The sequence below is a fragment of the Cyrtonyx montezumae genome, unplaced genomic scaffold (genome assembly GCF_038088225.1).
Source record: "Cyrtonyx montezumae isolate F1298 unplaced genomic scaffold, pur_monq_1.0 scaffold_8, whole genome shotgun sequence".
Classification (NCBI taxonomy): domain Eukaryota; kingdom Metazoa; phylum Chordata; class Aves; order Galliformes; family Odontophoridae; genus Cyrtonyx; species Cyrtonyx montezumae.
This window is the reverse complement of record NW_027072089.1, coordinates 112,582,556-112,609,371: the sequence shown is the minus strand read 5'-3', so window position 1 is coordinate 112,609,371 and position 26,816 is coordinate 112,582,556. Positions and strand designations below refer to the sequence as shown.

Genomic DNA, 26,816 nt, shown 5'->3' with positions numbered 1-26,816 from the left:
GTCATTAAATCACTGAGTAACAAAGGTGTGAAAGGATCCCACAGGGTCTCTGGCCATGCTCAAAGGGACAACTACAAGAGTGCATCAGGTTGTTAAGGGCTTCATCCAGCTGAGTACAAAAATCCTCCCTGAATGGAGACTGATAAACTTCTCTTGGCAACAGCTTCCTCTGGTTCCTAACAACGAAAAAGGTTTTCTATATCTAAAGCCTGAATTTGTCGCGTTTCCATTTCAGTCCTTTGTCTTTCATCCTCCAGACACGGGGCACTGAGGAGCCCTGCTCTGTCTTCCTGAAAAACCTCCTTGCATGTGCAGCCAGGTCACTGCTATGTCCCTCTCAAAGCCAGCCTTTCTTAGGCTGAACAAGCCCACTTTCCTCAAACTCTCTGCACTGGGCAAGAGCTCCAGCCCCCAGTCATCTTGCTGGCCCTCTGCTGAACTATCTACAGCTTATACAATGTCTTTCTGTACTGGGACCCCAAGACAGAAGGCAATGTTTAGCTGTTGTGTAACAAGCGCCAAGAAGAGGGAGGTAATAACCTACAGTCTTCCTCTTGCTAAACTGGCTCATGTTGCTGTAGATCTTCAACCCCCCAGGCTTATGTTCAGCTTGCTGCCTACTTCCTTTCAGCAGAGCTCCTCCTCCATGCTCACATCCATGGACATGTACTGGTGCAAGGCTATGTCAGATTCAGGACTCAGCCTTTGTCCTTGATGACTTCCACAAGGTTCCTGTCGGCCCATGGTAGGAGACAGTGTCAAAAACCTCGCTTTTTAAAGTCTTCTAAAGTCTTGACATTCACTTCCCAAATAATCCTGTTGGCCTTTTTTGAAGACAGGTGCAATATTTGCCTTTCTCCACTTGCTGGGAACCTCCTCTGAACTCTACAGCTTTTCAAAGATGGCAGACAGCAGCATTACAAGGACATGAGCAAGCTCTCAGCTCTCCCAGAGAAACCATCTGATTCCCCGGAACTGTATGAGCTGTGTGCTTGCAAATAATCCTTGTTGTGATCTTCATCCATTTCTAGTACTTCTTGCACAGAGAGCTGGGTGACTTTGTTGGTGAAGAATGAAGGGAAGAATGTATTGAGTACCTCAGATTCAGCAGTGTCTGTTGTAACTAAATCACATACTCTATTCAGCAACACATCTACATTTTTATTCTTCATGTTCTGTGGATTTTTTTTGGTGTTTGATCCCATGCTTGGGATTTTTTAGTCTGTAGGTAGTAGATACTTTACTGGAACTGTTCCTGAGATCCAAAGAGTAAACATAAACTTTATTTACCCATTTCTTTTTATTTATATTTCTTTTAGTTGAGCCTTCTACAGCTCATGGCTATGCAGCCAAGGGAAAGAAAGAGGTTGAATGTTCTTTACCTAAATAAAATCATCACTTTTGCATCCATGAAGAAAGCTTGAAATTATTTGAGTTATTTTTATGTAATTTCCTCTCAGAGTTTTAGACTTTCTAGTAATTTAACCCAAATCTAAGGAGGAGGTGAAGTTTTGTATTCTTTTTTGCTCTGAGTAGTGTGTGGGGCTGAGAGTCAAGAAGGCACATAGGTCATACAGACGGGTGAAAAACAGGTCATCTGTGAACAGCTAATACTTTTAAAATAAATACATTTGAGATAAGGGGTTAAATAAATGTCTACTCATCATGTCTGAGGCATAGCTTGTACAAAGAAAGCTTTCAGTACAGCTTTCCTCTGCCTTGTAAGGAATAAAATAAATTAAAAAAGGAAAACTTGTAAAGAGTATCACATTCACATACAGAATGTAAATTCTGCAGAAAAAAAAAATCAAAATATTTTCAATTGCCACTAATATAAATTCTCTGGTGCGCACACTGAATGAAAATAAAATTCAAGTATACAGACAGAACACCTACAACAATATGTTCAGGCAATTAAAGAAAATTAGTAGAACTTCCAAAACTAAATATTCCAAACACATGTTATTTCAGCTTCTAGCTAAGAGCTGATCATCATTCGGTACTGTGTCTTCCTGCCCAAGCCACTGCTGAGAAGCAAATTCTGTGACAGTAGTGACTTTACCAGGGGGAAACATGCAGTTGCAACCTGCAATGCCTTAAATCAATACCATTGTTGTGTCCATTCAGCACCAGATATTTTTGAACTGGGCTGACAGTGACAGGTGGAAGAGTTTATGACATATTTTAGGCGGTAATGAATTTAGGTAATCATGTTAGGAGAAAACATTATTGGGGTTTTTTTTAGCAAACAAGGTACTGTTAATTCTAAAACAGTGGATCTAACAGCAAAGTGAAGCAGAAGTGGCATAGGAAAATAATGCTATTTTCTCTATCTGCTCAAGTGCAGCCTCTGTTCTCCAGTAATGATTACAGCTTGTTGCTTTAGAAAGCTGTATTTCTGCTCCCCAATAATAACCTTGCTAATTGTATAGTGTTGTATATAGTGGAAAGATTTTTCCTGACCCCGCAGGGAACTAGTGCTGTGGAGCATGAGATTTGATTAGCCTTATTATCTTAGCTTGCCCAGTTACCAATGTTGTAAGCTGCCATGAAATTATCCACCCCTTTTAAAAATAAAGCCATACTATTTGTCTTGATTATCTCCTCCCATGAAGCTGAATTCCACATGCAAACAGACCTCAGTGATGGAAATAGCATAGGAATTGATGCACAGACTTTTAACTCTGAAAGTTGAGTCTCCTTTTATTCTTTCACATCGCCTTTCCATGTAAATCAACACTGTCCTAATTGTTGTGGTTTTGATCACCCCCCTAAAAGAAAATAATTTTTCTTCTACCTTCAATATTTGTAATCACCCATGCGATCATTTAATGAGTTCCTCTGGGATAGCTTGGAAAATTATGCAATTTCTTATGAAGTGTAACTTATAGATTTTGCTGTCTTAGCTGAGTCTTTTAGAATATTTTGAACAACATTTTTTGTACAGATATGAAATTATGCTGTATACCAACCAATGAAGAAACAAAGCACCAAAAAAAAAAAAATTCCCAAAACACAACCCCCAAAAACCAACCACCAAAATCCAAACAAACAAAACCTTAGATAATTTCCTGGACACAAAGAACTTCATAAAAAAAAATCACAGCTTTGATGATGATACACTTGGATGCAATGCTATTGGATGCACAGACAAATCATCATTATGAGATTGGTAATAACAGTGATAAAAACAGGAAAGAATCTGATGCTATACTGTCTACAATTTATGTGGTGATTAAGACAACATATTTTAGGGGTTATCAACTAAAGAAATAGTCTGGAATTCCAGCAGTCTGAAGGCTGATCATAACTGATTATGCCAGTTAGACATAGGTAAACTGAAGGACAAAGAACACTGGACTTGAAGAGTCTGCCAGCAACCAGCTGAAAACATTATTTACAAAATATACCATCTCCAAGCCTTTTGTTAGAAGTACTCAACAACAATTCCCCATAATGGCATAAGAAATTAACTCAAAGAAGAAGCTTTTATATGGTTACATCTGTTCCTTTTGTCATTAAAACAGTCATCAGAACAGTGAGACACTCAGAATTTAGACCCAGAACTGTGCAGACCCTGAGACAAAGCAAAAGCTGGAGAAGCTTACTCCAGCCAGTATACAATTCTTTTAGAAATAAGCAAATGTGGTGCTAGCAAATATATGATATCTGTTTTATTTACGTTCTCCATTATGTTTTCCTCCCAGAACTGTGATGGGACAGAGAACTACACCACACTCATTCCCACATTTTGTACGCTGGAGTGCCTGCTCCTCTACACTCACGCAGCAGCCCTAGCAAAACCATAAGACTGAAGGCACACCTGTACCATGCAACTTGTAGCACAGCAGGGTTACTTGTCACAATATTAGCAAATCCAGTCTATAGAGTTTTACTGAGAAGAGCATCAGGCTTCATAGAAGCCACTTGCTTGAGCAAGATCCATGTCATCAAAGGCAAAGTTCAAAGCTCTGTAAAGTCATAAAACCCATTTCAAGTGAAAACTAAATGATCAGCCCTGAAGCATGAGGGCTGGGGCTGACTGGCATTGCCAAACAGCCTTTTATGCTGCCTCAAGACTGTGGCTAGGCAGAGACTGAGATAATCCATGGCATAAAATAACTCAGCTTTGCCACTGTTTTATAGTGCTTGGCTGCCCATGACCACTAGTCAGAACTTGATGGAGTGTAAGTCAGCCCTGACCAGGGCCACTCCCTCTCTGCCCTAAAAGAGGAACAGAGTGATGCTTGGCTGAAGTTTGGTAACTGCCTGTTGTGTGGGTAAAAGGGATTTAGACTCATTTTGCACCTCAGGAAGGATGTAAAGCAATCAGATTGAACTGCACCACCAAGGTCCTAATGGCCAACCTTGGATAGGAAATTTCTGTTACACACGGTGTGTGTATGATAAGCCCAAAAGATAAAATTCCTACCAGAGGATGAAGTTCTAAATCCACTCGTAAAACAATGCAACTCTGGTGTTTGTTTGTTTTTTCTTGACCCTAATGGATAAATGGATTAAGTGCTGGGCAAGTAGTGGTGTGCACAAGCATTTGGGGCACATTCCCTGAAGGGCTTTAATAACCAAATAACAGCTGTGGAGGCTGGAGTGGAAGACATTCAAAAAGCTCCAGAGCAGTCAAAGTGTTTTGTGTTTAGATGCTTCTGTTACAGCTAGAAACGAGCTACCATGTTTCACAGTTTTGGATTCAAGCTTTGAATTGAACTGCAATAAGGAACTTCAGACTTGTGCAGTAAAGTGATTTTCTTTCATAGGCCATAAAGATAAAGTCAGGATATCATTCACGATGCCAGCATAAATTCCCACAACCCCTTCCCCTTATCAGGAGAACAGTCTCCCCAGTTGGAGGGGCTGAAAGAGAAGTCAACACGACGTTGAGTTGTAAAATCTGGAACAAGACGACATTTCTGCATTATGTGATGCTTGCTCAAAAGTTTTTCCATCAGAATATCACAAGAAAATAATCGAGGGACTTAGAAGAGAGAAAGATGTGGAGTTATTTGGCGGGGGTGGGGTGGCACAAGGATTTTCTACTCCTGTCAGTTTTTCCACTGTGCTGGGATATGAACACCAAAAGAATGGTAGGCCATAGGTAGCTGAGAATCCTTCCAGTCACGTTCAATTCCTCTTCAGTTTAATAAGAAAAAGTCAACTCCTTGTGAAGAATTTTATAAAAAAAAAATACATCCAACTTGGACATTTTTTTTTGAGACACTTCTAGAGGGCTGTCATCTCTTTGGACCCAGGGATAGGTGTGCTTGTGAAGCTCTCAGCACAGTGACTCTCACTGCAGGGCCTTTGGTACCTGCTGTACTTTGAAGAGTGAATAAAAATAATTCCTAGTTACACAAGGACAAGTTCTTACTCGATGTGTTGGTCAGCCTGAGAAAGGTTGCTCACTTTTTTTATTTATACCCATCAAACGCTGCTTCTTCTGACATCTTCGGCTGTGTAGCAATGAGCTTATCTGCTCACTGGTAGGAAAGCACAACCTGAAATGCAATCATCAGCGAGTAGATTTTCTGTTCAAATGCACTCAAACTCCGCCAAGTTCTGGCTTCTCCTTCTCCCCCATGGCTTCCACAGCAAAAGCCAGTATGAACTGCAGCCAGCTAGTACTGAGAGTTGCCATACGCTACAGCAGGCTACCACATACCTTTAAAACAGTGTAATTACCGTGGACCTGCACGCTTGGATTTAAAAATGTTTGGAAAGTTGGTGAGAGAAAGGGAAGCGGAATGGAAGCAGGAATGAGGAATTGGTTTGGATGGGAACAGCTCTGGGGCAAACTGTGCTGGGAGGTGCTTCAGCTACCACGAGAAACGCGCGTGCACAAGCGCTTCGGGATCTGCAACCCACATAGCCCGGGAGTACTGAAAGGTGCAAGTCTTCCCAAAACCAACCAGAAGCAAAAAGTGACAGCCAGCCTACAGCCACAAAAGGAAGGCAACGTCAGAGCGCTCAGCCGCACACCTGCACGCACTCACTCGCACGCACACTCACACCCTCGTGCACACACGCACACGCGCTCCCCCCGCCCTTCTCACACTCCCGCACACCCGCAGGGGCGGGGCCGCTGCACGGACGCGCTCAGTCGTTCGCTCCCGGGGGCGGGCGGTGTTGCCGGGGGGGGGGGGGTGTTGCTCTGAGGGGAGAGGAGGTGCTCGCGCGCGCGCGCGCGCGCCGCGGAGGCGGCAGGGGGCGGGGGAGGAGGAGCGCGAGCGCGTGCTGCTGGCAGGCCGGCGGCGCGCGCAGAGCGACGGGGTCGGAGCGGCGGGGGAAGCGGAGGCGGCAGCTCCGCCTCGCGCCGCATCTCCGCCTCGCGCCGGGCCGCGCACCGCGGCTCTGTCGATGGGGTTGAACGGCGCTCGTTGAGGAGGGGACGGGGAAGCGGGAGCCGGTGCCAGCCGGTGAGTTGCGATAGCGGGCGGTGTGTGTGTGTGTGTGTGTGTGCGCGTGCGGGGGGGGGGGGAAGCCGGCGGGGAAATGGAGCGAGAGGCGGCGTCCCGCGGCCATCCGGCGGCGGGAGCACCGTGTGCGGAGCCGCCCGCAGGTAACGACGTCGGGCCGGCCTAAGGAGCGGTGGGGAAGGCAGGGCTGCGTGCCCCGCAGCGGGCTCAGCTTTGCCGCCGCCCCCGGCCGTGTCCCCGCGAGCCCCGCGCATCATCTCCCGGCCCGGATTACCCCCGCCCGCATTTTCTCTCCTGTGGATTACCGGAGCCCCCGCCCCTCCCTGCCTGGGATCCGCCCCCCTCCCGGGGATTATCCCCTTCCCGGCGGATTATCCCCCACCCCGCGCCCCGCCGTGCCTGGCGGATTATCCACTCTCCCTTCGGGGTGATTCCTCCCTTCTGATCTCTGCCCGTTCCCGGCCGAGGAAGTCGGCCGTGCTCCCCTTCAGTCCGCCCCTGCCCGGGAGCGGGGCCCGGCGGAGCAGGCACAGTTCCCGTAGCGCCGTCGCCTCCCCGTGCTCCGGGCTGGACGTGGTGCTGGGGCGGCATTCACTGTTCGTGGAGGTGTGGCGGAGTTCGTGGCAGAGGTGTGCACCCCTCTACAGCCGTTCTGCTGTCGGGAAGATGCCGGCTGGTGGAGGAGAGCCTGCCCGGAGCAGTGCTCCATGGAGACGTGCGTGGCTGGGTGCTGGAAATCCACCCTAACGTGCAAGCTGCACCGCAGGAAACCCAAGAGCTCCGTGCTCTCTTGGAGTAAGGTACATATATCTGTGACACTGAAGCAGAAGTAGGGAGGTACACAGATGACATTGCTGCTGCACAGGGGTCAGAGTGTGCTTGGACAGCCACTCCTGGGGCAGTTAGCTCTGCCTGGCCGTGGCCGCAGGGAAGGTACCATCAGCTCTGATGCTCGTGTGGTTCACTGCTGTCAGCGTGCTGGCAGACAAAAAACAACTTCGTTCCTAAGGAGCAGAGATGAGGTCGATCCTGTGTCTTTGGCACCTGCGTACGCTAGAGCATTCTCTTATTATTATTCCTAGTCTTATTGCACAGGAGGAGAGTTGCAGAGCTCCTTGCGGCACAAGGCCCAGGATTGCATCCATTAAACTTCCCCGACTTGGCTTGGGGAGGAGGAGAGACTGTGAGAAATTGTAGAGAGGCTGGGTGGCTATAAATAGATGTTGGACTTAAAGGAGGCTTTGAACAAATCTTACGTACTGCTTCTGAACAGATAGTGTCTGTTCAACCCGACAGTAGCGTCATAATGTTTCTTGTTATTTCTGCTGACCTGGTTGGCTTTTAAACACTTGGCCATGAGACCACCGGTCCGCCCAACATTTGTCATAAAATTCTTGAAAATGCTATAAATTTTCATTTCAATAAAGCGCTGAAATTTGATGTCTAGTTTGAGCTAATTGTAATGTGATTTTTAAACAACACTTTGGAGAAATCTTTGATTTCCTCTTTCTTCTCTTGAAATGTTTGGAATTGATGATGTCGCTTTCCTTATTTTGCTCTCGAGCACTGCACTACAGAGATTACTTGAGATCCATACTGTTCCGGAAGACCTGCAGTGCTGAGCACGGTGTCACCGTAAGGCTGCTCCCGTTGTTAGTTTTTCATTTCTTTTCTATATGAGACATGATACTCCTCTCTTCGTTATTAGTTGTTACGGAACCTTCAGCATCTTGCCAAAAGTGTTCAGCTTCTCTGGATTCCGCATGCATTCATTTCAGATCCTGTGGATCACTGCTGTTTTCATTTGTCAAAACTAATAAAGAAATTATTGAGAAATACACAGCAACAGTGCTGTGGAATGATGCCTGTTCTGCTGCTACATTAGTGGGCTAACTGCACATACCCAAAGCCTCCAGAACAATTGAAAAGCTGTTGCAACATATGTGCAATTGGACCTTTCCTCAACTACCTCTTGTTGCTTTTTTTTTTTTTCTGTAAGCAAATAATGGAGGCTGTGCACTTAAACTAGGGTATGATCACATAGGGTTTTTAGGTAAAATTGAAATGATGAAGAAAGTGCTGAAAATATGCCTAGTTAATACCAAGGAATCTTACAGAGGACTGATAGGGAGGGTGAATCTTTCAAAAGAAGAAAAAAACCAACTAATTTTTAGAAAGCTGCTTATTTAAAGCATACCATTTTAGTCTTTTTTTCTTTGCAAGTATATGCAAACCTCAGTGAAATAAGGAAACAGAAATCTGGACAGTCTAACTGCTGGCATTTCCACTTGATGCTCAACCACAGTATAAAGGAGAAATCCAAATACTCCACCAAATAATTTAGCAGGCTTTATTTCAAGCTGTTAAGGATGTGATTGAGCACTGCCCTCAAACAATCAACTTACCCTGTCAGAATCGGGCTCCAGCTCAGTATTAGGTCCTCGTGTTGGGTATTTCTACGTGTAGAAACGTGTTAGGTCAGTGGTGTGGGGGAAACTTCGTAGTACCATAATGATGGGCAAAAGAGCATGGGCATTTGAGTCTGTTCATACAGTGACTCAGTCCCTGAATCACACCATTTTTCTGAATGTGTTTACTTGTGGAACGCAGCTTTAAAAAAGTTTTGTGTCCTTTAAAACCATGTTTGATGTGACCGTCACAGGCTCTCAGGAGTGCCCTTTGATATGCTGTGCAGGACGCTGATCCACAGACAATCGATGCTTTCCTTGTGCCGTAGGAAAGGGGGAATTTCCTTTGCTTTAAGAGACAGAAATGCAGCTGGAATCATGGTAATGTTTATGGTAGTATTTTAGGTGTTGCAGTCTCCATTTAGATGTGGAATGAGTTAAGCTGTCCTAAGATTTGGAAGAATAACAGAGTCACAGAGGCTTAAATTATGTGGTCTCTTGTGTTCCACGTTTAAGGTAAAAATGGACCCACCCCGGTTTATGAAACTGACTGAGCAGTGATTGTGCTACAAGATGAGGAAAAGTATCTGCTGCAGAAGGCATACTGTAGGATGGACAGATGGGTTCTTAACACTGTGTGCACCTGAACTTGCTTTTTGCTGCCTGTTTCTATCGCTTTGACTTGGCCTTGAATGAGATGTTTGTGGTTTTTCTCCTGAGGAATGGAGAGTCAATAAAGGTGGTGAAGCACGAGGAGAAGCCAAACAACTCACTGCAGCAGTATGCAGCCTGTGTTCTGCGAACTCAGTGCCGTGGCAGACTGAAGTGGGTTTGGCCTTGTACAAGTGGTGAAAAATGACTTCTCAGAAATGTCCTGCAACCAGAGCGGCACAGACAGCGTTTGTGTGGAAGGATGAGGTGGAATATGATCACAGGATGAAAAGCGAGTCTGTTAGGGGAAAGTAGTTCTAATGTCCTCCACAACAGAAACACTCATAATGTGGGGAAAAAGTGAGCTTGGTTGAGTCTTGCAGGTGAGAGGCAGGCTGAAATACAAACAGGCCACAGATGCTGTTGGAGGAATGTGATGGTTTGTCTTCATGGACGTGAAGGTATCACTGTGACTTTTTTGTCAGAAGACAAATAATAGTGATTGTTTCAGAGCTTCAAACTGGTGTGCAATTTGAGTTCAGTGTGTATGCTAGCTAGAGGGCAGTGCCACATAGCTGGGCCAGTTGTCGGCTTTGGCTAGCTCAGTACAGTTACGACTAAAATCTTTCTAATCTGAGTTCAACAAAATGTCGGAAGAATGGCTCAGCTTCAGTTTTGGGGAGGAAGTTAAGACCACTTCTAAGTTAGGTTTTTATCCAGTTCCCTGGTCGTCATTACTAACTGTCTGAAGTTTATCTCAGGGTAAACTATGGCATCGTGATGTTAATATGCCGTTTTGTGGCCTAAAATTTTCTTCTTTTACAGAGTAAAGGAAGCCTGAATTATTTAGTTACAGCTGATGTCATTCTTACAAAAATAACTGACGTGGAAAAGTGGTTGAGAGAGGTGGTTTTCCTTATCAAAACATTTACCTTGCTATTTTATGTTGGTTAGTTTCTTTAAAGTAATGTTGAGTAGTATCACAATCCGTGTTAAATAATTAAAATATAAAATTGGAAGTTGAAGATTCTCTACTTCTACCTCATGTTGTTTGGTTCATTTATTTTTAAAAAAGAGTGTTACATATTGACAACACTTTGTATTAACTGCAGTACTGTGTGTTTAACCCATGTCAGTTGTTAACCCAAGGCAGTAAGACAGTGAAAATAGATGACTTTTCATATTAATTAGCCGCAAATGTTACGTAAGAAATCAGCTGAAATGTATTGACTAGCTTTGCATTCTGACAAGCAACTATTTGAGAATAGGGACCGTATAAAGTCCATGCTGACCTTGGGAACAATCAGTAATTTCCATAAACTTTTTTTGGTACTTGGGAGAAGGGAACTGGTTCTTTGTACATTGCACCAGTACGTTGCTGGAGTGGCTTTTGCTTATTCAAATTTTGAAGGATCAAATTAATATTGAAGTTAAATTCACTTTTCCAGTAGGTGGAGACACAGCTGTTGATTCCAAATTAGCTTTAATTTTTATTTATGCCAAACGTTTTTATCAAAATACTTTTTAAATAATGCAAATCAGGAGGTAAGAGAAAAGCTTCGACCTTAAGATCATTGCATTTTAGCTTCCTTGCTGAGGTGCAGTGTTGGCATTTGTGTAGCATTTCTGTTGTAACAGCAGCTACTCAAATAGTTTGTTTTTAGCTTTCTAATTAAAGCTTTGTCTCCACCCACTGCTCAAATGTGCATTAATGAAAAGTTAAAGGGATATCACTTTAAATACCTAAACACAGGATAGAGGAAAGTAGATTGAGGGTAAATAGGTAGGGTAAGTAGACTGAGGGTAAACAGATAGGGTAAAGCTTTTTCTTAGGGCTAATAACGCAGTGGGGGGGGGAGGGAGAACTCGAGTAAATATGTGGGGAATGAAAGGAAAAACATATCAGCTGTTCAAACCTTGTTATTACGTAACTTCCATTTATTTTTTATTCTTTAGGATTTGAGTCCACGTTCATTCCTTTGTTACCAGTGTTATGTTTGGAGATAGGTATGCAACTGTCATGCTTTTGTGTATTTTGTATTTAAAACATCTCAGCAACTTTCCGTGTGGCATTGGTTTATTTTTTGAGCGAGCCAGTGGGCCAATTGGTAAGTCAGCCTTTACACGTCTTCCCTTTAAAATTCCTCACCATGCCTTTCCTCATCCACTGTTGGAAGTTCGCAGAAGTCTTTTGGCGAGGGGAAACTGCTTATCCAGCAGAAGTTCTAAAGCCGGGAGGACAAACGGCAGCCTGCTGAATGGGCGGAATGAAAAGTTCTTCACCTTTCCAAGAAATTCCAGCTTAGCACTGTAGTGAAATGCTGCGCTGTGGCAACGCCGTGTTGCGGGTTAGAAATGACTTGAATGGAGCTAAGTTTTCTGTAGTCATACTGCTTCTCACAGCTTCACTTTCATCTTTTGTGTCAGTAGAAGAGCAGGAGGTGGTGTAATTAACAATTGAAAGTTCAGTTTATGGGTTCATTGGTAAAGAACGTGCTGGCAGGGAGAAACTGCTAAGTGAAACGTATTGTTTATATGACTGGAAGGCAGTCATCTGAATGCAAATCATGCAGATAGTCGCTTTCTCTTTGTGAATCTGCTGAGGCGGTTTTGCTATTTATGTCAGATTTGGTAAACGAGAGCAAACTGGGATGAGCAGTAGCTGACTTGGTCAGCTCTGTGTAGATTTAACTTCCAAAAGCACCTGACATAACTGGCATTTGTCATATGTGATTCTCTCTGAGGATACCGTGTATGCTGCGTACACGGCTCTGTGCGATACTTAAAGCAATATTCAGAGGAAGCTTCATCGTGAAGTGAGATTCTGTGGTATTTGGGCTGGTTCTGTGTTTTTTTGTTCTTTCCTAACTCTCGAGAGTGGCCCACGTGCTGCAGGGACAAAAATTAACCTCTGCGTGAACGTGCTGTGTAAGAAGTTGCCTGTCTTATTTTTTGGATGTTAGTTGGTGGTCATTTTATAGATGCCTTGGCTCATGAGTGGTAAAATGGTCTAAAGTGGACTCAATATTTTTTGGTAGCTGGATTTGCTGGGCTTCAAGCAACGCTTCTCTGGCATTACTTGGTCTTACGGAGAGCCACTGTAGTTGAGTTTCTCCTGCTGCTGCCGTGTGTGGGGATGGCGTCTGTTCCTTGTGCCGTCACAAGGAGAGGGCAGTTACGTCATAAAGGCACAAAGAGAAACGTTAGGAAGGGCGTTAAGAGTGCACTGAGTTGACGGTTGAGTTCTGTCCACCCCCAGCACTCGAGTCACAGGTCTTAGGGTTGAACGCATCGCATCGTTAGAAGCCCTAGCTACTGGAATGGGTGGCCGGAGGAGGCGCGAGATGGCGAGATGTTTGGGTGTTTCTTGCAACGAGTGGGAGGATGGTGGCGAGATGGCGAGATGTTTGGGTGTTTCTTGCAACAAGTGGGAGGATGGTGGCGAGATGGCGAGATGTTTGGGTGTTTCTTGCAACAAGTGGGAGGATGGTGGCGAGATGGCGAGATGTTTGGGTGTTTCTTGCAACGAGTGGGAGGATGGTGGCGAGATGGCGAGGTGTTTGGGTGTTTCTTGCAACGAGTGGGAGTTTGGTGTTGCGTGGACTCTGTCGCAGCTCGGAGCTGAAGGCGGGGAGGGCGGCCTTGAGCGGCCCCGCCGTGTCTCGGTGGAAACGCGGCCCAAGCGCTCCCTCTGGTGGCCGCACCGTGGCAGCGGTGCCGGCTGGCTCCCCGCGCTGCCCGACTGGTAAGTGGCTGAACGCATTGAAGGAGTGCACTGTAGCCAAAATGCGCAACTTTTCAGAATCTTGGGCTAAGTAATTGGAGTCAGCAAGGATTTTTCCGTGTGAGGAGGGTATTTCTTGAGGGAGGTCACTGCATTATCTTTGCTGGAACTTTCTTCTTTTTACTCTTTGCAAGTTTACTGTTTAAGGGAATGTATTGGCTGTGAATTGAAGGATACTCGCTGAAATCATGGCAAGTAGCTCTGGAAACAAAACAGCCTATGTTAACAGCTGCAGAACATACTATTGCAGTCCAGGAAAGCTGTAAGCAGCAACAGTAGGACTGTCTTTGTTCAGAAAGACATATTGCACTGATACTAATGAATGGGGAATGGGAAAGAGAAGGGCTGACCATTCAACAGCTGGACTCTGATGCTAATAAAGTAGATCTCCAGATGCATTGGCCTAAGCCATGTGAAAATTACAAGAGAGGTAAATGCTCCATACCTGATTCAAAGCCTCTAGTGTTGTTTCACCTCATTCTTCCTAGCTATTCAAAACTTGAGCTTCTGGCATCTAGAAGATACCAGAAAATGTAGAGTTTTTGTAGATATGACATAAGGTCAGAACCTTGTTTGACTATGCATCTTTTTCCATAAAGATGCCAAAACTAGTTTGTGGCTGTTTTGTATCACAGTGGGACTGTCAGAATAGTGGCGTTAGGTGTTGCTGTAGATGGTTGTGTTGCCAAAACACTGCTACTTAGCATGGACTGAAAAGTCATAGTGGAACTTTGCATCCATCCATAGGTGTTCTGTGACTATACCCGATGCACATACCTGATTACAGCCACCAAAAAAGACCATTACTCTGAATGCGGACTCTTGTATGCAGTATTCTTTTCTCAGTCTTCGTGGCATCATGAAACTTCAACACGTTTCAAATTAAAAAAAAAATAATAATCCTTTGAGCCTCCCCACCCCAGGCATAAGTGATTTTACTTTACAAATGTAATTACTGTACTTCCAGAAGGTAATCTCTCTGGACAGCCATAGACTAGTTTGAATTAGATTACTGTTTTTTTCTTCAGGGCGAATTAACGCATTGAGTTTTATTTTTCTGTAATTAATTCAAAATTCAGATCACTTTTAATGCTTGCCGCTCTTCCTTCTTACTTGGCTAGGATTGCTAAACATACTTGCATTTTAAAGGTACACTAATTTATAATATCAGTAGTAGAGTTTCTTAATTTGCAAGTATTGAAAATATTTACTTAGTAAGCAGAGTAAGCACACTAAATCAGTTGTGATTTTCAAATAAGTCTAGCTAAAGCAGTGCTTTTGTCAAATCTGGATCTGCAGAACTTTCAAGTATTTTGGTAAGCTGTGTGAACAAAATAAGTTATTTCTTTTTACCACTATTATAAAGTCTAGGAACGTGAAGCTAGTTAGTATGAAAGAAATAGAGGAAGGGGGTAAGTCTTCAGAGAGAACAACCAAGAAAATGTTTTTCCCAAGTTTATGAGCTTCAGCAGGGGGGCAGTTCTCTGGGTTGCTGACCGTGAGTCACGATAGGAAAATAGTTCTGATGTACTTGTGTATACCTTTATATAAATGGCCTATTTATGCTTGATTTTAATTGGTTTCAAAATAGCTGTGCATTTAACTGCTTAACAGGGAGTATATAAGTGAACCTCATTATTGGAGAAAACAGTGCTGTTTTGAAATAGGCAGAAGGAAATCTTTGGTGTTCTAAGGTGTGAAGACATTACTTTGTGTTGAATATAGTCAGAATGTAGGTAGAGGCAGTTCATCTTCATTTTATAGTTGGCATCTGCTATCACAGTGCGGGAGCATTATATGTTCATGCAAGTTATTTTTTGTTAAATGCAATGTTAATGGATAAAACCGGTTCAGCTTACGTTGTTGGTGAAGTCCTGAAGCGTAGCTACGCAGCGCTTGGTTCCATTGCAAACTTGAAAGTATTTGCTCTTTAATAAGGTAAGTTTTCAAATGATAAAAGAGTTTTCATTGGATCAAATCAAAGGTCCATCTAACTCCATATTCTATTTCCGGCATACAGTGCAACTTCTGAAGCCATCGGAATCTACTGGGAGCTCCTCTTAACGTTATTTCTGAGTAGTTTTCCAAGAAGACAGAAGAGAAGCTGCAGCATGTTTATTTTGGATGTCTGTGTCTCTCGATAAGGGAGAGTTGGGGCCAGAACATCTAGTGACTGGAGAGCCTTAAATTCAGTTTCCAGATCAAGCATGTAGTCATTACCAAATATCTCAGTACTGCTAGAAGCAAACTTCTGAAAAATTTCTTTTTGCTAATCTGCACCAGTGACAGAATACAACATTTAGCGTGTTTTTCACAACTAAAATAACACCTTATGTAATTGCCCTGGGCCTACACATGACCGGCTTCCAAAGATACTTGATTTTTTGTTTTTTGTTGGAGGGAACTGGAAACTAAGAAGGGGTAAAGACTGATAGTGCTAAAGGCATGCAATTGAAAATTTCCAGGCAGGAAGTCCACCTAGTGGACAGCAAAGACAACGCATCTGCTGCTTTTTTTTTTTTTTTTTTTTTTAACGTGTCATTGGGCAGCAAATGTAACTCCAAGAGGATAATCTAAAACACTGCATGCAAGTGAGCAGCTGTAGGAGTGGCTGCCTGTGAGGAAAATATTCCGAATTACTAATGTTGCTAAAGATGCTGCAAGAGCTTCCTCCTTTTTTTGCTGAATGTTGTTACTTATCTATCTAAAGAGAATGAGATTGTTATGATTAATAGGTTGGAGGAAGCAGTCAGTCCATTGAATGCTTTTTAAAAATACATATTTGTTAGCATTTGTATTTGTACACATATGCATGCACACATATATACATATATAGGGTTTTTTTTTTTATAACATATTCTATATGCATGTTAAGAATATGTGCAAATATATATGTATATATAAAACAACAGAACACTTGCCTAGGGGAGGGGAGGTTCAGGTTGGGTATTGGAGAAAAAAATTCTTCTCTGACAGAATGCTGATGTACTGGGACAGGCTGCTTGCAGAGGTGATGAAGTCACTAGCCCTGGACATGTTCAAGAGCCAAGGAGATATGGCACTCACTTCCTGGTTGGACTAGATGATCTCAGAGGTCTTTTCCAACCTTAATCATTCTATGGAATATGACCACAAAATAAGCATATAAGTTATTTTCCATAAGTAATCTCCCAGAGTCTAGCTAATGTTTACCTTGAAGATGTTTTAAACTGGATTAGGTTTGTGGGCTGTTTATGTTATCTATATGGTGTACTTGTACTATTCATGATGCTTCCATTCAAAACTTGTCTCAGCTTCTTCCTGGACTAGTATTCATACATAAATTGCTGCTATGCACTGGAGATCTGTTTGACTAAACATGAGAAACTCTTATCCTGGATTACTCTTTAGTTTCTTTAAATAATTGATATGGCTTTTCTTGGCAGCACTTGCTAACTGAGATGTGATATCTGTATGTTTGTAGCCTGCTATGAGGACTGAGCCAGTATTGGTTCATTTTGTTAATAGAGATGGATGTAAGCTTGCAAGAGATTAATGATTACCCATATATGTAACTTAGGAAACGTGTCAGGCTGACCAAAATGTCTCACAGATTCTGTTGTCATTGGCCATTGCTGCCTAATGATGTGTCCAGTTGAAACAGCAGATAGATGCTTAGCCTTCAAACGCAGGAGCCTGTTTACATGTTTACCTGTTCTTCTGAAACTTGTCTGTTGCTATAGGACTATGTTTTTCTCAACACATCTTCCACACAAGCATCCTGTGTATAAAGTGGACCTTTCCTCGGCTGATATCTTGCTGTAGTTTTAAAGGCTCTCCCATTCTCAACTGGCTATCTTCCATTCACTTTAATCATTCTGCAGGCAGCTACCAGTTTGATAAGTTCATTATTATTTGAAAAACACTTCCATGTTTACAGTAACACATAATGACTTTTAAGATGCCAGGAAATACATTTTTTATAAGTTCTTGGTTTAGACCTCTGATGCAAGCGAGGAGGATGGAGGTAGGAATTCTAGACCATCCGATGTTAAAGGTGAACAAGAGATGTACTTTGATCAGTGAAATCAGCCTGATATGAGATCTTAGAACTCAAGCAGTGGTTGCTGTACAGGATAGGCATAGTGTTATAGGAATAGTTTCTCCTACCTGTGGGAATATGATGACAGTGACCCAGAGAGACAGAAAGGCATTTTTTCTCTTTGCTTTTCAGTATTTCATTCTTTTCACGCCTGTTGGCAGAAGTCAAAGTTCTTGTGTTTAATCCCTTTGTCGGTCAGTTGAAGGTGTAAGAAAGAAGCAGCACCCCAATAAATATGTTAAAAATGTTTTTTCAAGGTGACTTACTACTTTTGAACATGAAATGCAGTCACTGGCAAAACTGTACTTTGGAATAAGTATATTACTCTATGTAAGTTTTCAGCCTTGACATAAGTGTATGAAAGTACCAATGGTTCCATTACCAGAGTAAGATCTGACTTCTTGAAGTGCTCTTCTTGGGATAAGATATTTTGATTGTATTGGATAAAACAAATTGTCCTTTTTTTTTTTTTTAAGTTTTTAAATAACCCAACAGCTGAAATTGCACCAGAAGGCCAAGTCTTCCTCCAACTGTTAATTGTTGCTGAGACAAGTGATGATGTTATGTCTAACTCCCATCCTCAAAATGGCTCAATTTGAACTTCTGAAAGTAAGGACCATCTAGAGGTGTCTTTTCATTTGGTGAAGTAACACATCCTTGGAAAGAAAACTGAGGTGAATTGCAACATGCGTATACTACTTGTATAGAAATGGGGTGAGAAGTGAATGGGAAGTAGTACAATTTCTTGCCAGTGATAGATTGAATACCATCTCTTCAAGTGATACCCAGAAACACTATCGTGAATTTGAAGATGTTGGATGCATCATAAATTTCAGCAAATATTCTCTAGAATTACTAGGTTATCTGTGATCGAGACTGAAGTCCTACTAAAGCTTTTATTGCGTTGTTGTTAGAGTTAATTGGCAACTTCTGCCTGAGTTAACTGGATGAAGAAAGGCAAGAGAAGTGAAGAGGACTCAGGTAGAAGTGGAGTCATCAGGACTCTACAAATACTGTCCATTTGATAAGAGAATTTAAACATGTTAGGCACATCTCTAAATGTCTACATCACAGCTTGTTTTTAATCAAAATACTATCCTTCTAATTGCAGCTAAGAAGCCATTTTGATTTAAGCCTCCACACTGTTTCCTAGGCATTTAGGTATACTTTGGAAATAGGAGGAGTGTTTCTTAGGTGAACAGAAATAAGCAATGAGTGGAAGGACAGTTGAAAAGATTTTATTAGGCGTATTTTGGTGTGAATAACCTTTGAGAACCAAGTGGGTTAATCAGGACTTAGACTATGTGACATTTCACAGTTTGAAGTTAAACAAATGTGTGCAAATACCTCATCAGCTTCTTTTGAGGGGATCTGAATAAATACCTCAGAATGAACTTTCCATTCAGTAATTCACTTCCTTCTTTTTGGCCTTTTTTCTGTGGCCTAATTCTCAAAAACAACTGTAGTGAATACCTTAACTTTGAAGTCTTCGAACTACTTACCTGCTTGCAGCTGAACATACACTTAAATCTTTTCAGTGATATTTAGCAAGAACACTTTCCTCATACGTGAATCTCACTTCCCAGTCATATTGTCTAAAGAACTTTCTTCTTTTAAGGCAGTAGTCTGAAATGACAGTACATGAGTGATGAATTGAGCCTTCAGCTTTTGGGAGCCTGTGCGGTCAGCATAACATAATTGTTCAGCTCGAAAGCCAGGCTATATACAAGGAGACAGGTGGAACAGATGGCAGTCCCATTTGAGCACTGCCCTTTCCAGCACAGAGAAAGCACTCTTGTGAGTGGTAGATGGTGCAAAATGATGGGCCAGTTGCATTCCCTGTGTCATCAATTGAAACATGCTTTAGGCTGTGTTACATTCATTTTTTTCCTTTTGAGCCACTCCTGCTGCTGTACCTAGTTTTTCTAACTTCATCATGATGTGTTACTTACTTTCCAGTCTTTTTCTGCCTTTTATTTAATAGAATTCAAAATTATTCACTGCTAAATAGGTGTCCAGGGCTTTTGGGCCTCAAGTGTAATTTTACTCTGTGTTGCAGAGGTGACCAGCTTTTTCCATTTGTACTAGGGTTTAACTTCTGAGTAAATACTGTGAACACTGATGGTGGGTGGTGAGAGTATGTGTATTGTAATAGCTTGTATAACTTGGAAATGCACAAAACAGATGGTGTCAAAAAAGCACCAGAGATTGTCTTACACTCAGACAGTCTTGAATTGCTGCATCTCAGTGATGATCAAACTCACAGAAATGTTTTCCATCCCTCCCAAATGTCTTGTCCAGCAAAAACCGAAGGATTAAAATCAGCCAGCTCTTTTATTAGGGGCTTCTTTGTAGTAGGTATCAAAAATCTCTTTAAGTTTGTTTATGGTGCTTTAATTGTAGTGTGTCTCTTTTCTGGAATCTGATTCTCTTCCTTGAAGAGTATAGGACACTGTGTGGTACATTAGCTCTATTGTTAGCAAGCTGCATTCAACTGTGGGTAATTCAAGTATGCGTTCGTCCTGAGGAAATCTGTGGATTTGCTAATTCTTAATTTTATTTGAACTCTACCTGAAGGAACAGAGAAGACTGTCACCTCTTTAGAAGGCTTACTGCTTCTGTAGAAAGAGGTGTAAAGTCCATTGGTATCAAACTCAATTTAGTGCTGATAGTAAAAGTCTAAATCACTGACTCTGAATCATACTTCACGTGCTCAGACATCCAAAGTCTTGTCTTTGGATGTCTACGTACCCATTTGCTTCCTGCACTTCCTTTTCTTCCTTTAGTCCAGTGCATGCCAATAATACAGGTGAGAGGAGTTATATGATGATTGAGCATGGGTTTACAGATTCTGTCACAGCAAAAAATGTTTACCAGGCACATGGGGCCAAGAACTTGCTGTGCACCTTGATGTACGCTGCCTAAACTTGATCAGTATGCTAGCAATTCATTTATTAAGTGCACACACACTCATAATAACATAAATTTGAGCATGTAAATTTTAAGTAATTGCAGTTTGAATTCCAAGTAATTACAATATTCACAAGACTATTTAATTCTCAATCTTTTTTGCCTTAATTTAATCCTGCGTTGAACCGAAATGATTCATGTTTGATAGTTATCTTTTTCCTTCATAGCCCTTGATGTCCATTTTATTGGACAGGAAGATTGTAATTTGAAAAATGAAATTTTAAATATAGAGATGTAGCTTCTTTTTTTGAACCAGTGCTGCATGAGCTATTTTCAGACCAGTCTCTCTGGTATTAAAAAGAAAGCGTTGATTCCTTCTGTGTGAAAGCTGGCCTATGTGGGTCTGAAAACGTATGCTGAGGAGTGATGTGGTGTTTAAATCATGACACTGTGTTTAGAAAACCAGAAGCTCTGCCAGCACTTCTGCAGCTGAGAAAGCCTCTTTCATGTTTCAACTGCTTCAGTCATTGAACACAAATTCCTTCTTGAGGAATCAAGTGCCATTGCTACTTGCTACCATGACAAGTTTCTGTAGAGAAATCCATGGTGCCATCAGTAAGTTTGATTCTTGGAAATAATATTGTATTAATGGAAAAAAAAAAATCCAAGCAGTGTACTGTGCTCTTATTACTGAGGAATACTCTTCTAAACTGCATGTTATTAAAAGAGTGTCAGCATGACATTTGTGGTCCTTCTAAAGACTCCCTGTGTGCAGGCAAATGCTATGATGTGGACCAGTAATCCGGAGAGTGGCTAGGTGACTGGGCTTGTGCTTTTTTTGCTTTGCCTTTGGATTTGTCCAAGGATGATTTTCTGTCCATCTACCTACACGTAGTTTATTTGTATCCATTTTCTCAAGCTATTTTTTACCTTCCCAGCTTTGCCAAAAAGCAAACTGAGGTCTGACTTTGCACACGCGTGTAGGTTGTGTATGGTATGCTTGTACCTGAGCTGTTGGGATCTGTTAGTGGACAGAAGTGCAAGCTCAGACTGCTTAAAAATTGCAGCCGTTTTTTGGGGAGGGGACTGCTGTCCAGTTTCAGTCTTGAACGTTAGTCTTGTTTTTGCACCCCATGACCAGTGCAATGTGTGAAGGTATGCTGCGGGCTGTTCTGACATGCAGGGTGTTCTAAAAGTTGAAGCAGAATCCAGATTTCTTAGAATCACAGACTATCTCAAGTTGGAAGGGACTCATAAGGATCACTGAGTCCAGCTCCTGGCTCCATACAGGATTACCCAAAAATTAGACCAAATGTCTGGGGATGTTATCTGAGTGCTTCTTTAACTCTGGTAAGCTCAGTACTGAGATGGCTGGCCTGGGGAGTCTGTTCCAGTGCCCGATCACCTTTCTATTTGTGTTTCATTTCTATTTCCTTTACCAGTATGGAGGAAGATCAATTACAAGTAGCAGATTTGGGGGAAATGGAGAAGGGGCAGTGAAACAAACAAACAAAAAAACAACAAAGCCAGTCAAACAGATTGATTTGCTTTTATGAAGAGGGTTTTGCACTTTCTGAAAATGCATTATCTCTTAGACTAGGTTTTGTTTCAGACCTTTCAAAATGATGGGGAAGAATAAGGCCATTTAACTTCAGTGCTGAGTTTGTGCAAGACAGTGACTACACTACTTCATCTATGATTCTTATTTCCTTTATGTTCTTTATGACCTGTTGGCCAATATAGTATTTGTTTCCCATTTCCTGTAGATATGACTGTTTCAAATGGCTTTTGACCTACCCAGAAAGCTTTGAGTATTTTGGCATTATGGAAGAAGACATCATTGCCCTTTTAAGTTCGCTCAGGAACTTGAGGATTACTTTATGTTAAATTATTCCACAATCTTAAAGCTAGTTCTGTCCAAAGAACCAATTTATCCACAGGAGAGTACATTGCTCTCTTTTTATATATCTCTCAGGCCCAATACACTTCTGATAAAGAGGAATTTAATGGTGAGTATAATAAGCAGAAACTACTGTGGATGGGACTGGCTGCTCTGAGAACTCATTTAGTGTGATGAGACAGTCCTCTTAACTGCCATGCTGAAGACAGTTGGCAAAGCAATTACTCTTCTAGGTCAAGACCTTGGCATCATAAAACCTTCTCGTGGAAAAGCCAAAACATGAAATAATTTATCTGTTGCAGTGGGATTCCAAGTTTGGGGATTGAGAAGACTCGTAGTTCCTAACTTGCTGTTTCTGATTTTGCATGGGGGGATTTTAATTGGCTATTTTGAGAGTCCTCTCCACTTCTTTTCTGTTGACTGAGTTATATTCTAACTCATTCTGGCTACTGATACTGAAGTCATCCCCTGGATCTGAAAACTTGAGCGAATCTGAGAGATTCCGTAGCCAAAATACCAAAGGGGCTCATCAGTGTATGTACTGCTTGAACTAACAACTGCCTCTCTTTTCTCTTCACACCCCAACCTTATCTGAGACCTCTTTTACAAGAAAGCATGTTGTGAAAGAGATCATCAATGTAAGTCGTAGTAGTTTTAAACACTTCTATGTTCACATATTAGAGCAATTTTCCTAATTGGGAAAATGACTAAAAGCCTTGATAGATTGTATTCTCTGATTTAGTTCTGCAGTGCTGTGGACTGTCCAAGAAGTAAAGTTTAGCTGTCATTGCATTTACCAGAGATAAATATTATTTATTTATTTATTTATTTGGGGACGGGGGAGGGGGATGTTGAGGGAAAAGATTGAACAGAAGATTTGCAGAATTTGGCTTCTGCTACAGTAATGGAAGGAGGGATTTATGTAATGCAGGTGACTGTACTTGGCTATCAAAGATAAGGAATAAACTGAAGTGAGATGATTGTCTTCTGCTACAGGAGTTTCTAAGTTCTGCTTATTTCATGTCATCTGGTGTAGGCTTGGTACAATAGCAGATTACATCTGGACATATAACATGTTTCTGACTTCTCAGTGCTTAGTTTCGATAGTAGGCTGTACCTCATACTCAGTTAAAGCATGTTCTTTGGGCAGTGAGGATGAAACATTGATAGCTGTTGGAAGCAAGATGTTTGCTTGTATACAAAACTGAATATTATATTTCAGGACATGCAGTTTACTCATTTTTTCTCTTATTTACTGCCACCCTTCCACTACTATGAAGCTCCAGTTATGTTCTAAAGGTTCTGCCAACTAATGTGCTTAAAGGTAGAGTGGCATGGACAGGTGTCTCAAATTCACCGTGCAATTAAAAAACTTTTAACTATTTAGTCACAAGTAATTTACTGTAGAATTACTGAAGAAAAAACTAATTTTTAGAAAGCTGCTTATTTAAAGCATACCATTTTAGTCTTTTTTTCTTTGCAAGTATATGCAAACCTCAGTGAAATAAGGAAACAGAAATCTGGACACTCTAACTGCTGGCATTTCCACTTGATGCTCAACCACAGTATAAAGGAGAAATCCAAATACTCCACCAAATAATTTAGCAGGCTTTATTTCAAGCTGTTAAGGATGTGATTGAGCATTGCCCTCAAACAATCAACTTACCCTGTCAGAATCGGGCTCCAGCTCAGTATTAGGTCCTCGTGTTGGGTATTTCTACGTGTAGAAACGTGTTAGGTCAGTGGTGTGGGGGAAACTTAGTAGTACCATAATGATGGGCAAAAGAGCATGGGCATTTGAGTCTGTTCATACAGTGACTCAGTCCCTGAATCACACCATTTTTCTGAATGTGTTTACTTGTGGAACGCAGCTTTAAAAAAGTTTTGTGTCCTTTAAAACCATGTTTGATGTGACCGTCACAGGCTCTCAGGAGTGCCCTTTGATATGCTGTGCAGGACGCTGATCCACAGACAATCGATGCTTTCCTTGTGCCGTAGGAAAGGGGGAATTTCCTTTGCTTTAAGAGACAGAAATGCAGCTGGAATCATGGTAATGTTTATGGTAGTATTTTAGGTGTTGCAGTCTCCATTTAGATGTGGAATGAGTTAAGCTGTCCTAAGATTTGGAAGAATAACAGAGTCACAGAGGCTTAAATTATGTGGTCTCTTGTGTTCCACGTTTAAGGTAAAAATGGACCCACCCCGGTTTATGAAACTGACTGAGCAGTGATCGTGCTACAAGATGAGGAAAAGTATCTGCTGCAGAAGGCATACTGTAGGATGGACAGATGGGTTCTTAACACTGTGTGCACCTGAACTTGCTTTTTGCTGCCTGTTTCTATCGCTTTGACTTGGCCTTGAATGAGATGTTTGTGGTTTTTCTCCTGAGGAATGGAGAGTCAATAAAGGTGGTGAAGCACGAGGAGAAGCCAAACAACTCACTGCAGCAGTATGCAGCCTGTGTTCTGCGAACTCAGTGCCGTGGCAGACTGAAGTGGGTTTGGCCTTGTACAAGTGGTAAAAAATGACTTCTCAGAAATGTCCTGCAACCAGAGCGGCACAGACAGCGTTTGTGTGGAAGGATGAGGTGGAATATGATCACAGGATGAAAAGCGAGTCTGTTAGGGGAAAGTAGTTCTAATGTCCTCCACAACAGAAACACTCATAATGTGGGGAAAAAGTGAGCTTAGTTGAGTCTTGCAGGTGAGAGGCAGGCTGAAATACAAACAGGCCACAGATGCTGTTGGAGGAATGTGATGGTTTGTCTTCATGGACGTGAAGGTATCACTGTGACTTTTTTGTCAGAAGACAAATAATAGTGATTGTTTCAGAGCTTCAAACTGGTGTGCAATTTCAGTTCAGTGTGTATGCTAGCTAGAGGGCAGTGCCACATAGCTGGGCCAGTTGGCGGCTTTGGCTAGCTCAGTACAGTTACGACTAAAATCTTTCTAATCTGAGTTCAACAAAATGTCGGAAGAATGGCTCAGCTTCAGTTTTGGGGAGGAAGTTAAGACCACTTCTAAGTTAGGTTTTTATCCAGTTCCCTGGTCGTCATTACTAACTGTCTGAAGTTTATCTCAGGGTAAACTATGGCATCGTGATGTTAATATGCCGTTTTGTGGCCTAAAATTTTCTTCTTTTACAGAGTAAAGGAAGCCTGAATTATTTAGTTACAGCTGATGTCATTCTTACAAAAATAACTTGCTGCCCACTTGCTGCAGGGACAAAAATTAACCTCTGCGTGAACCTGCTGTGTAAGAAGTTGCCTGTCTTATTTTTTGGATGTTAGTTGGTGGTCATTTTATAGATGCCTTGGCTCATGAGTGGTAAAATAGTCTAAAGTGGACTCAATATTTTTTGGTAGCTGGATTTGCTGGGCTTCAAGCAACGCTTCTCTGGCATTACTTGGTCTTACGGAGAGCCACTGTAGTTGAGTTTCTCCTGCTGCTGCCGTGTGTGGGGATGGCGTCTGTTTCTTGTGCCGTCACAAGGAGAGGGCAGTTACGTCATAAAGGCACAAAGAGAAACGTTAGGAAGGGCGTTAAGAGTGCACTGAGTTGACGGTTGAGTTCTGTCCACCCCCAGCACTCGAGTCACAGGTCTTAGGGTTGAACGCATCGTTAGAAGCCCTAGCTACTGGAATGGGTGGCTGGAGGAGGCGCACGCGGGCGAGATGGCGAGATGTTCGGGTGTTTCTTGCAAGGAGTGGGAGGATGGTGTTCTGTGGATTCTGTCGCAGCTCGGAGCTGAAGGCGAGAAGGGCGGCCTGGAGCGGCCCCTCCGTGTCTCGGTGGAAACGCGGCCGAAGCGCTCCCTCTGGTGGCCTCACGGTGCCGGCTGGCTCCCCGCGCAGCCCGATTGGTAAGTGGCTGAACGCATTGAAGAAGTGCACTGTAGCCAAAATGCGCAACTTTTCAGAATCTTGGGCTAAGTAATTGGAGTCAGCAAGGATTTTTCCGTGTGAGGAGGGTATTTCTTGAGGGAGGTCACTGCATTATCTTTGCTGGAACTTTCTTCTTTTCACCATACAGTAAAATACTTATTATTATTTAAGCCTTTGCTTAAAATCCCTGTGCTTTGGGTTGTATTCTTGTTTCTTGCTTTGGTTAGAATAATTTAGTACATGACTGAAAATTCAGAAGTCAGTGTGCAAACCTTAATGTAACCAAACTTGGTATTCTGAGGAAATAGGGTGGAAAATTTCAGGCTTGTCAGTATGCATCCCAGGTACAAGTGCAAAGCACTGTTTTGAAGGTAGCCTTTAGAGTTTCAGTGGCTGCATCCACCTTATAACATGCGGAAAATTGTCTTTCAGTGTTCACAACAGTAAGTTGCAAAATGACTTGAAAGTGAAGGCGGTGAACATTTGAAATCATCATTTTCTTAAAAATGCGTGATTCTTAATGCAAATTGTCTGACGGCCACTAGAAATAACATTGCCCCTCACTGCTGTGCCTAGACATTCTTAAATTGAACTTTAATTTCCCATTCTAATCGAATATTTGTGAACCTGAATAAATCACGGCGGCATTCTGTGGGAAAGGAGTCTGGGAAATGAAATACAAAACTAAAGGCAGTGTGACTTTATCCGTGGAATTTTTCAGTTCCTTCACAATTTGAGTGTCAAGGTGATTTCTTTATTCCTTTTGCA

General features: G+C 42.2%; 1 protein-coding gene across 3 annotated transcripts in view; it reads left to right on the top strand.

Annotated features, from left to right (window-relative positions):
- The first annotated feature begins 6,220 nt into the window (after positions 1-6,220).
- PALS2 (protein associated with LIN7 2, MAGUK p55 family member) overlaps positions 6,221-26,816 on the top strand; it is a 58,047-nt gene continuing 37,451 nt past the window's right edge. For 2 of the 3 annotated variants that reach the window (XM_065751776.1, XM_065751775.1), the window contains exon 1: positions 6,223-6,431. The gene's annotated coding sequence lies outside the window, so the exon portion shown is untranslated. Of the gene's footprint in view, positions 6,432-26,816 lie in introns of all 3 variants that reach the window. The other variant, XM_065751777.1, reaches the window with a different exon arrangement.